At 40.7% G+C, this 12,661-nt stretch overlaps 1 protein-coding gene across 5 annotated transcripts in view; it reads right to left on the minus strand.

Moving 5' to 3' along the window:
- PLEKHG4B (pleckstrin homology and RhoGEF domain containing G4B) overlaps window positions 1–12,661 on the minus strand; it is a 162,212-nt gene that overhangs the window by 78,856 nt on the left and 70,695 nt on the right. The window lies entirely within an intron of this gene.

The following is a 12,661-nucleotide window of genomic DNA, read 5'->3' on the forward strand; positions in this document are numbered from 1 at the left end:
TTATTTCTCTTCCCTCATTTCCCCACTCCAGAATCTTCAGGCTGTTGGGGCAAAAGTATGTCCATTTCTTCCTCTAACCAGTGACCCAGATGCTGCTTGGGTGTGAGAGGGATGTTTCTACTACTGTACCCACTTCCCATCCTCCTGGCTGCTTTGAGGGGAGTGGAGGGATGTCTTTACTATTAAACCCTTCCTCCAGCTTCCTGACCATTGTAATGGGGAAGATTTTTCATTGCTGAGATTTTCCTCCCCTATAAAGAACTTCAGTACCTACCTCTGATGCTACTAGAAGTTTCCCCCAGAAATCAGCAGAGTGAAAATGCAGTAGTGCCAACCCCAGGCATTCAAAATCATAACACAGGCCCACAAAAATCACAAGATTTTAAATATATTTGCGGTTTTATTTTTGAGCACTTAGGGGTAATATTTTCTGCAACCATGTCTGCAACCATGAGGGGTAGAAATTTACCTTAAAAAAGGAAACCAAGCTATTCTCATATTCACATTACTGTAGGAGTTGGGGCTTTAAGTAAAATATCAAATATCACAAGACTCATGATAAAACTGTGGAAGTTGGTAACACTAAAACTGATGTGATTCTTTTCAGCATCACTGCTGCCCACAAGACGGTCACCTGGGCAAAGCTAGGAGTAGCAGCAGAGGTACTGGAGTTGTCTCGGCAAACTCAGAAAGACAGCACAGCACTGGTTCACTTTTGAAAGGTTCTGTTTCACAGCCATAAGAGCTCAAGAATTAATATTTTTTTTAAATATAACAATGAAAGCTTAAGTTTTGCAGAAATTGATAGTGTCTTAAGACCTATAGGAAAAATTTTCTACTCTTTGTTAGGGGAAGGGTTTGGATTTTTCAAGCTTTGTACTAACATCAACTATATTTTTTGCACTTGAAATCAAACTAGTTCTGGTTTTGAGCAACTTGCAGAAAGTTTTAGAATAATCTAATCAGGCATTGGGGAAAAAAAGAAACATTAAGAAGGAAAACCAAAGAGTTAGGAAGCAGGAAGGGACTTTGGGCTTGAAAAGGGGAGCACATCCTCTCTTTCCCACCTCCTTGGGGAATATGGTCTTATCTCCTTCTTCTTTGAACTTGTATGTGTAGGTCCCACCCAATGATTCCCTTACCATATCCCATGGAATGTTGAGCATTCCACATGGCTGGAGCTCTCTCCCACCTGGCTGGGTACACTCCCCAGGCCACGTCTAGACTACCCGCCGTATCGACGGGTTAAAATCGATTGCTCGGGGATCGATATATTGTGTCTAGATGAGACGCAATATATCGATCCCTGAGCGCGCTTATATCAATTCCGGAACTCCACCAACCCCAACAGAGTTCCGGAATCGACATGGCGAGCAGCGGACATCGATCCCACGCGGTGAGGACGGGTGAGTAAATCGATTTTAGATATTCGACTTCAGCTACGTTATTCACGTAGCTGAAGTTGCGTATCTAAAATTGATTTTCCCCCGTAGTGTAGACCAGCCCCTAGTTTCCCTATGCCTGCATCCCTTTCTCAAGAAATTCTCCCTACTGAGCCTCATAGAGCAAGATGTTTTCTTGGAGCTAAACACTGAGTTTGCCTTGGCAAAGGGAGTAAAGCACTGATCAGTTCATTCTATCGGCTATGCAGAACACTGCACAATGTCTGCATGCTATTAGGCTGAGCAGAGGAATGCATGAAAAAGTGGCCTTTCCTTTCTGGGGATGCGTGAGGAGCATAAAAAGAATAAACCTGTGATTTCACAGATAATTGGTAAAGATGGAGAGGTATCAGAAGGAGGGTCTCCAGGAAATATGTCCATGATACCTTTATCTTGGGGTAGGGGCAGAGATGGGAGAGGAACTTGAAGTTCACTTTACACAAAGATTCATTGTTTGTAGTTAAGTTCCAAATATTGGCAGAGCAAGGTACTTGCTTGAAACACCCTGTTTGCTTGCCAGGAATGGAATATGTTGGTCTCCAATTTCCATTCACTCTGCACAATCTCTCTTTTTGCCTATATATCACTAATGACAAATGACTCTTGCCATTTGGAATCACCGTTTATTTTCATATATGCCCAACTGTCTCAAACATTCTTTTGGATTTAAGACTTATTCATCTAATGCCACAATAACAGCAATGCATTAAAAAAACCCAACAACAACAAAAATACCCTAGCAATAAGGTTACAAGAGTGAAGGAGATGCACATTCCCTTCCCCTTACTTAACAAAAAGCCAGTAATGCAGGAACAAAATATCAAGACTGAATGTTAGCTCAGGCAAAAATGCACCTGCTGCAGAATCCTTCTGCATCTGAGACTAACTAATACAGTATAAAACTAATAGGGTCATAACATACAGGCAGAAAGATTTAAGGACTGTAGCAGCTGTAAATACAGTAATTTATACAAACTGTGCTATCTGACAGATAAGGAAAGCTCTGCATGTTTCAAGAAAAGTTATTTTAAAATAAAATGAAATAATCTGACCCTACACAATCTAGCTTCTTTCTATTCAGTTTCTGTTAAACTCCTTATTAGTGGTCACTAATGCTAACATATATATGACACTGTTTAGCTCATAAGAGAAATATTTTAGCGATATAATGAGGAGGGTGAATTCTTTGAGAGGATCTATATACGGAGGGGAGCTCCCCATTCTCACTAGCAGGGTAGTGACAGCTGATTCCTTGGTACCATCACCCCATGCCACAGATCCTAGGCAGATTGCAGGTTAGGGGCACATAGCCCCACTATCCCACCTTAAATCTGCTAAGGAGTAAATGCAGTGTCTGGTTCTGCAGGGTAGGGGGTAACCCCTGCCCTCCTCAATGGTAACCATGTAAGGAAACCTCCGCAAAAGGAACCTCACAGTTTCCCTCCCCCCATGGCCGCCTCCTATTGTGCTTTCATGGTGTTGTGTGTTTTTGCCCCCTATTCCTGCAAGAAAGGAACAATTTCTCCCTTCCCCTCATCAGCAGTTCTTTCACACAATTGTCAGAATACACATTCAGTCGAGGGGAGAGAGGGGGAGAAGATAATTCACCCAAATGAAAATAAGAAGCAGCCCTCACTATTTTTTTCTGCCTCTATTTATTTCCCAGTTTTTATTCTAATCTAATTAGTCACTCTTCATGGCAAACACAATTACAGCTTAATTCTTTTAGTATTCTGTAACAGTAAACTCAGTGTTTAAAATTCACAGTAACAGATGAAAATTACAAACTGCTTTAACTGTTTGGAATGAAGGCTAATGATCAGTAATGTTACATAGTTCATGATGAAGAGATTTCATTTTAAAGTAAAAAAAGTATATATACTTGTGTAACTAGAAAGATGAAAAGAAAAAGTCACAGAGACTAGTGTTATTTACATGTCACTACAACGAAACAAAAGTTTTGTCAAGGCTTTACTGTAACATTCCTATTCTATAAATCTACTCATTTTGACAATTACTTCATTATTTTTGGAAAAAACAAAGAAGCTGAAATTTTGCAGTTTTATCCCTAATACTACACGGTCTTTAACCAGGCAACATTCACTTACAGAAAAACCGTCTTTTCCCAGCTCCTCAGCTAATGACATTTTTAACAAATTGTTGAATTCTTCAGAGACCATGAAAGGTGAGGAGAAGTTCAGAAGGAAGCCAGCCATCCAGAACTGGATTTAAAAACTGTTAAGAAAAAGGATTTCCAACCACTTCCAGACTGACAATGAGATGTGCTGGTCCAGTGGGCATAAGAGGAAAGAAAAAGCTGAGGTTGGGAATGTTGGAAAGCAGCTTTCAGTTGTTAGTGCAGTCAGCTTCACAAGCTCTCTAAAAATAATCTGTCTTGATACCAAAGAAACTCTGTTCCCTAAAAATCAATCTAAAGAATGACCTTGATAGATTTCCTACCACTAAACATGGCAATGGCTGTTTCTCTAGGCATAACTCATACTCAAACTCCCCCAAAAAGATATTGTAGCGTTACTGAGGAAGTGTAATACTACTTCATACAGAGAATGTAGAAATATAGTGTCACGCAGTAGAGAAGGAATTACTATTTCTCCAAGAAATAAAGAAAATTATATTGCAACCATAACAATCATCACAAAAATATATCTGGCATAAGATGACCAACTGGAAAGAGACTGAGTGAAATCCTGGCCACTTGAAATCATTCAGGGTCATTTGTACAAGGTGTATCAGTCCACACTAATGAGGTGCAAATTCTAGTAAACACTAGCATGTTATGCACTAACTGGCCTGTGTGGATCCTCCTGGTGTGCACTAAAAGATCCCTAGTGAAAGTTAATATAGTCCCACATCAACGTGCACAAGGAAAACTTTCAGTGCACTCCAGCAGAGTCCTCACGGGCCAGTTAGTGCATAACACGCAAGTGTGCACGAGAAGTTACACCCTTCTAAGGCAGATTAATGAACCATGGAGACAAGGCCTTACTTCAGGGAACCAGAATTTCACCCATTCACTCTAACAACAAGTCATTATGTAAAAAACATTTTTAAATGATACATTACATGTAAGACAAATATTAAAATGATGCAAATGTTTGAAGTACAATGCAGACATCTCTTGGACTTCTTCGCTAATTTAATATGGTAGAAGAAACCACAGGACCTTCATACACAAAAAAGCATCAGATTACGTGTGGTCAATAGAAAACTAAATTACCATGACCATATGACATCTGGAATATTGTAGCAGGTTCAATCTGGTTTTCCCACACTGGATCTTAAAAATGGGTATTGGCAAGTGGAAGTGGATCCAAAGGACAGGGAAAAGACTGCTTTCATAGCAGGGTATAAGGCCTGTGATCATTTAAAGTGATGGCTTTTGGCTTGTGCAATGCACCAGTCACATTGGAAAGTGTATTGCACAGCATGCTGCTCTTAGTCTGTTTGTTATATCTATATGGTATCTGGCTGCATGCTAAAACTTTTGAACAAGAATTGATACATTTACAAGTGGTCTGTGATAAGCTTAATGCTGCCAAAGTGAAACTGAACCCAAGGAAACATGAATTGTTTCAAAAAAGAGGTAATTTATTTTGGACACACAAACAGCAAAGGGGGAATTTTCACTGACAAAGAAAACGGAAGCTATGCAGAACTGGCCAACTCCCCAGAACTCGGTTTTGGAGATGCCAACAAAAAAAAGTTGTGAACCATTCCTATAATCTAAAAAATGTACAGTAGATTAATTCTAAGACTTGAATACTTTGGCACAGGTTTTTTCCATCTCTTATACTATACTTCATCTTAAAAGTACAAGCTGTCCCCCTGTGACCAGAAAGTTTTCACTGTGGTATTCTGAGGCATCTTTCTAGGTGCCCAAATGATTTTCCTGTCACACACTATTTTTATACTAGGATCCTCTCTGTGGGAAGCTTTAGTTGCTCTGAATTCTGCTTCTACCACCCCACATGCATTGTTTTAGTGGATGAACCAGGAACATTTTGGCAAATTATGGGAAGAGAGGAGACAGCCATCTCCTTCTCAGCACACTCATTCCGTTGAGCAAACAATTCCTTGCTATCCTGCTTAGGGCAGCATCTGCAATTAACTGCCCAACAAAGCCATCTGGACAAGGCATCAGCATTACCATGCTCATGTCCAGGCCTGTGTGAGACTGAAATCACAGCACTGCAGTTTTTCCAACCACCTGGCAAGTTGCCCTCAGGATTCCTGAATCTAAAGAATTATTGCAGGAAAGCATGGTCTGTCCTGACCACAAACTTCCTCCCATACCAATATTGGTGAAAGTGTTCTATGGATGTAGCCAGTGCCAGTAGTTCCTTTTGGGTGGTGCAATAACTTCTCTCCGGAAAAGACTTTTGCTGTAATAAGCCACCACCCTAAATTCTTTGGGTTCCTATGTCAGTACTGACCCCAAACTATAAGCTAGCAGCTGTGACCAATATGAAAAGGGGTTTTGAAACATAGATAGGCCAAGACAGGCGCAGTCACCAGAGCCTTTTTCAAATCTGAAAATGCTACATCACACTCTGCTAATCACTGAAATGGTTTCCCTTTCTTACCCAACCTATGCAATGCTCTTGCCATATTGGCAAACCCACAAATAAGGCTTCAGCAATAGGAGAAGAGTCCTATAAAACTCTGAACATCTGTGAAGGATTGGGCAAAGGAGACTCACCCGACCATTAGGTCATGTCCCAATACACTTCCCTCCACTCTCCACTTTTCTGTCCATTTCTCTCTCGCTCGCTGAGCTGTCCTTTGTTGTCTGTTTTTTCTCCTCTCATTTCCACCCCCATTTTATTTTTGCTTTTATTTGTTATTCTGATTTAGGTGGTGGTATTTTTTGTCACCACAGAATTTGTCCCTAAAGCCTGAATTTGGTTGATAAATAAAGAATAGCTTGCTTTTCTGGTACAATAAAAATAATTAATTATAATAAAAACCCTAAAGATCACTTTAACTAGTTTTTAAATATTAAATTCAGATGCATCTAAAAACCTGTACATAGTTATGAAGACCAGGCATCCTTCTGAGTAACAAGATGATTTAGTTGCTACATTAATAAGCACTCTATAAATCAATGAAGCAAATAATTAAATAAAATACAGGTGGTGGCATTTTTGTCAGAGTAATAAAATGTTTTACTCAGAGAAAAAAATAATTAATAGTTTCTGGATGCAAAGCACCTGTCCAGACTTAAAAGAGAGAAAGATCCCCTGGGTCTGCCTGCTATCTGCCTCCATAACCAGAAATCTAACGACTTCATCAGTAAGCTCATCTACCTAGGTACTGGACAATCATAAAGGTGGTTTATTGCTCCAGGAAAGAGATTTCTGTTATACAATGGAAGTGTTCATAGCTGAAAAGTCTTTGATAACATTAAATCAGACATAAAATACCTCAACCTACAATATAAGTAATGTCTGAAATCATACACACAAGGGCTACTTGTAGTGGCATTACCGTTATATGGCAGTTCCTTAATGAGTGTACTGGTATCAATTAAAGTTTAGTACTGTCTATCTAGTTCTCACATTACGTTTTTATTCAGTAGATCTCAAAATGCTTTACAAAAGAGGTCAGTATCATTATCCCCATCTTACAGATGTGGAAACAAAGGCACAGGAAATTCATGTAATTTGAACTGGGAATAGAACCCAGGCCCCTAAGTTCCAATCCAATGCTCTAGCCACTGGGCCACATAATTACTGCAGTACAACTTCCATAAATGCAGCTTTTGTTACAAACTCAGAATGTGTGTCAGGTGTGCTGAAAGGGTCACTGAGACTGATGAACCTTTTGATCAAACTTGGGGAGAGTCTGGAGTGAACCTCAACAGATCTATGGTTTTGGGTGGAAGCCATTAGAAATCCAGTGGTTTTGCCTGGTTTCATCTGGACACCAGGAAAAACTTGTCAGGCCATCAGCTAGTTTTTGCTTTGGGTTTGAACCTAAAACTTAAAAGTGAAGCAGAACAGCCAAGAATCCACATGAAGCAAAACCAGAAACTAGGTTGGCACAAGTCTTCGGAGTTAAAAGTGCACAGTTCTAGTGGAAATGTCTTATGTTTTCATTGTGGTCTCTGGGAAATAACTCTTATTTTGCTTGATTACTTTTCTCCCATAAGCCATTTATAATTTGCTTTTGCAATCTGCTGTCTAAGTGTTTCATCCTGTTTGGTGCCTTTCTGCATAGACTATACCTCCCGTTGACAGTTACCTGAGTGTTACACTTCGGAAATACTTGCATATATTTTGTCTTGCCGATAACAATGATTAAGTTTGAATTTATTTAGGTTTTGCAATTTGTAGCTACTAATAAGTAATTTAAACTCTGATTACTACACAGCTGCATCTATTTAAATTTTAAACAAACAGTAAAACAAATGTCTTTGGACTAAAACATGTTACTTTTCACCCCAATTCCTTTATACTGTGTTCTGGTTAATTCAGCAAAAATCTGACAGCTCCTGCCTCACAGACATCAGTTACTTGAGTTGTACGTATGGGCACATTTGTCTTATGTACGAAGAAATCAGTAGTGCTGTAAACCATCATTCGAAAAGTCAGGTTTTTCTGTATTCTCTCTCCCTCTCTCTCCTCCTGCCCATATACAATGTGTTAAAAAATTCCACAGATGCACTGAATTGGAGAACCCATGATGATATAGAAGGGCTAATTGATAGGTTCATAGATCACTCTGTCTCACCGTGGCACAGGCAGAAGCAGGGCGGAGGAGACAGACAACTCCACCAAATTGTCTTTGTGGAATTTCCTAGTTATTAAATGCCTCAGGTAAGAGGGTTCTGAGGAGTGCAGAACAGGTAGGGAGCACAGCCTAGTATTTATGGAAAGAGAAACTCTAGCCCTAGAGGCACAGGCCTATGCACAAAAGGCACTCTTCCCAGCCCTCCAGTGTCTCCACAGTTATGCCACAGCAGCTGCAGAGAGGATCCAGAGGGAGTCACTATTGTAACAATCAGGTTTTGGTTTGGGTTAGCTCGAAGTGATGTTGTGGGGAGTGGCTGGTCTTCCTCTCCATATCTCCCTATATCCAGCAGGAGCACTTTCACAGGATGGTGGATTTGCTGGAGCTGGGCCTTCACCCTTCCAAAGCCCTTTCTGGCATTCCCTCTCTTTGTGACACCAGAGGAAAAGCTCTAGACTACCAAACTTTGAGATGCAGAAAACCTATTGGGTTATTTAACTCACTGTCCAGAGAGGGGCTAATCCAGATCTGTTATCTACAGTATCTTCTACAATGCTTTGTCCAGACTAGTTTTAAATAACTCTAGAGAGTCTTCTGTCTCTAATTTGTTTTCTGAATATCATGAAATCAACAAAAGTTCATTTTTCTTGCATCTATTTAGGCTATGGAGATTATCTTGTTTTAAACCTGCAGTGGAAGCAATGGTAGGTTCAGCTTCCCAGCCAGGTAATTGGAAGTTATTAGCCAAAAAAGGAGACAAGGGTGAGAAGAAAGGCATTTTGTGGGTTGAAACCTCTGTCATTGAGGCAATGAATAACTGCATGCAGTACATAGCATATTCTATGGCAAGAGAACTGTCCATTATGTGACTACAACTAAATCGTCATTAAACCCCTTATTCAGAGTGCTGCTGAGATTCTATATTTTGGACAAATGTTGGATTATAAATCCTTCAGTGCCTTGTAAATTACAGCCTGAGGATTGTAAATCTTCTAGTCATTTCCTGAATAGTTGCATTCCTGAGAAACTTCCAGTTCACAAAGTATAAATGTGGGCAAAATTTCCCTCCCTTTCACACCACCCTCATCCCCACAACCTGATCCTCCTCCCACTGAAGTCAATTGAAATACTAACTTCAATGAAATCAAGATTGGGCCCTGAAAACTTTAATCAGGCTGTTGTGACTTGCGTATTTCTAGCAAAGAGCAGAGACCCTGAATTCTGAATTAATGTATTCTCATTCAAAAGAGGTTGTAAATTAACATGACTGATTATCCTTAATTGTTTTAATAATCACCTCAGCTATTGTCTATCAGGCAAAGTCCCTCTTCATGATATCAATTTCATGTAACCACGAGATACTGAATCCAAACACTTCCGTGGTCTGTCTCTGACAGTGCTCATGTTATCATTTATCCACTCCAAATATAAATACCTCAGTGATGTGGCAATCTTGATTTAAGGCTTGAACCTGCAAAACCCATAGTCACACAAATAACCTCATTATTCTCATGGAAATCAGAACTACTTGCACAAGGAAGGGCTGGCAGCACAGACAGCACAAGGATGAAAACGACAGGGTTCCATGCGCCAGGATAACAATACATGTTTAGTTTCCAGTCTCTCGCGAATACCATTATCAGTTACATAGAGGTATACAGTAATTAAAAATAAAAAATCTCAAAATCTGAGCTATGAAACCATCCAGCTGTCTGCAAACTCCAACAAAACAACATATTTCTTACACTTGATTATGTCTCTGAAATTTGGTGAGCCGGGGTTTGATTACTGAGTTTCCAATAAACTGTGCATTTGATTTTAAACAATATTTTCAATGGAAACACTAATTAAAGCTCAGGCCTGGGCAGCGCTGAGCATGGAAACTGAAGGTATGGCTACACTGGCACTTTACAGTGCTGCAACTTTCGTGCTCAGGGGTGTAAAAAAACACCCCCCTGAGCGCTGCAAGATACAGTGCTGTAAAGCCTCAGTGTAATCAGTGCCGCAGCGCTGGGAGCACGGCTCCCAGCGCTGCAAGCTACACCTGTAGAGGATGTGGTTTACGTGCAGCGCTGGGAGACCTCTCTCTCAGCGCTGGCGCTCCGACCACACTCACACTTCAAAGCGCTGCCGCGGCAGTGCTTTGAAATTTCTAGTGTAGCCATACCCTGAGTCCACTCAGCATCGGCCAAGTACAAAGCACATTGCAAAACTGGTCCAAATGTTTACCCAAAAAAGGGCATAAGAAAAATACTGAAGCCAACAACCTTAATATGGGACCATTAATATAAGAATGTCAATTGTAATGAGTAGTGGCATGTGTGAGGACTCAAAGATTTGTTTCATGTTTGTATTTGGGGGGGCAGAGGTGGGGGAAATCGTCCTAGTAACTTGGTTTGTTTCAGATCCCTGGATATCAATATTGTCTGATCAGACAAAGTGTACTTGGCAACGTTTGAAGCCTTGAAATAGGAACATTTGGGGTGAAATATAGGGAAAGAAGGAGAGAAGCAGACCATAGGAATTTTCACTCTTCTCTACCTTAAGGCCCAAAGAGGGGAGCTGCAGATGGGTGCAGTGGAAAAGTGACCTCATCATTTCCTTGCTCTGATGATTTCCTGTCCCTTCCCCCTGCATGGTCCACAGAAGGTGGAGAACCTGGCTAGCAGACCAGGCAAAAAGCAAGATATGCGATCTGCATCTTTTTAACTCTGTCTGATCATGACTAAGCTACAGAGAGATAGAGGAGAGTTGACTGTGTCTCCTAGTAAGGATCTAGTGCTATCCAGAAAGGGATAGATGGAAGAAATATCTTGCAGCGCAATGTTTTTGGACTGTCAGTTGTGAACAGTCAGTTTTCCAAAGAGTACAGATAATCACACTTTTCAGCAAATGTATTACACCTCTACCCCGATATAATGCTGTCCTCGGGAACCAAAAAATCTTAATGCGTTATAGGTGAAACCATGTTATATCAAATTTGCTTTGATCTTCCAGAGTACGTATCCCGGCCACCCCGGAGCGCTGCTTTACCGTGTTATATCCGAATCCATGTTACATTGGGTTGCGTTATATGGGGGTAGTGGTGTATTTCATGCTCCCATGTGTCTCCACATTCCTCTGCAATGGAGCAAAAGCAACAAAAAATTCCATGGGGCTAATTACCCCCTTTCTGACCTGGTGGTACCAAGATATGTAGAGCTATAGCAGAAGTGCTCAGAGGCATCCTGCCTGCAGGAGATCAAAGCTTTGAGAAGGGAGCTTGAAAGGGGAATCATGAACTCTTCGCTGTTCCTGCTGCCATATACTAGCAGGCACACAGAGGATGGTGGGGCTCTTACCACATCTCCATCCCAACTGGCCTCCCCCTGCAGGACTGTGCTGAGCTACTGAGCATACTAGCTGGCTCATCAATTTTGGGCTAAAGGAAAGACTAGGGGCTAGAGCCCCAGCTAGTATAATGAGACATAGCTCCACTGGCTTCAATGGAGCTATGGCAATTTCCACCAACTAAGGATCTGGCCCTCAGTTTATATTTTGTACCTGATGCTGTTTTCCTGTTCAGGTGCACTAAAAATGCCTTATTGCTCCTTCTGCAGACCTAGAAATTCAGTCCTGGTGCTCCAGTAAGACCTATGCATCAGGACCAAGGTCCAAGTGCAGCAAATGACAGGAAAGCAATAGAGAGCAAAGGGTTTGGATTTGTTGGTAATGTAATCATAATCATTGTATTATTTTTATGCAAAGACAAGAGCTGTCCGAAAGGCTCAAAAACGTGACAAGCCTATAGAAGAAGGAAAACTTAAATTCAAGTACATTAAAATGTCAATGCTTTGGGCTTGGCAATAAAGAGAGAGAGCAGATATTTAAACCAATATAATTATGCTGACAAATGGTCTGTTTATGGAATCCTGGAATGGGAAAACACAAGTAGAAACCACAAATAAGCTCCTAAAATATAGAATAATTATATTATTAGGTGAAAGAAATAAAGCCAGACATTACTCAACAAAAACAATGCAAAGTAAAGCCAAACACATCACGAAAGATATAACAGGCTCACCGAGACTACCGATAGTCTAGATTGAGCATGATTAGAGATAAAGTTGGGCTTCTAGCTATAATGAGGTAATGAAAAAAGTACCTTTTCTGTAACTACTGTTTCAGTGTCAGCATAGGGTAAATCAGCAGGACAAAGCAGAATACTGAAAAAAAGCCATTGGGTGATAGAACTGGCAGAAGGGAATATGTGACACTGTGTGGTGTGATGGGGAAGGGAGATTCAGATTTCAGTCAATGAGGGGCAACACACATGATATGTGAAAGCAGCAGAGAATCCTGTGGCACTTTATAGACTAACAGAGGTTTTGGAGCATGAGCTTTCGTGGGTGAATACCCACTTCATCAGACGCAGGTAGTGGAAATTTCCAGGGGCAGGTATATATATGCTAGCAAGCAAGCTAGAG

Source organism: Chelonoidis abingdonii, chromosome 2 (assembly GCF_003597395.2).
Source record: "Chelonoidis abingdonii isolate Lonesome George chromosome 2, CheloAbing_2.0, whole genome shotgun sequence".
Taxonomy (NCBI): domain Eukaryota; kingdom Metazoa; phylum Chordata; order Testudines; family Testudinidae; genus Chelonoidis; species Chelonoidis abingdonii.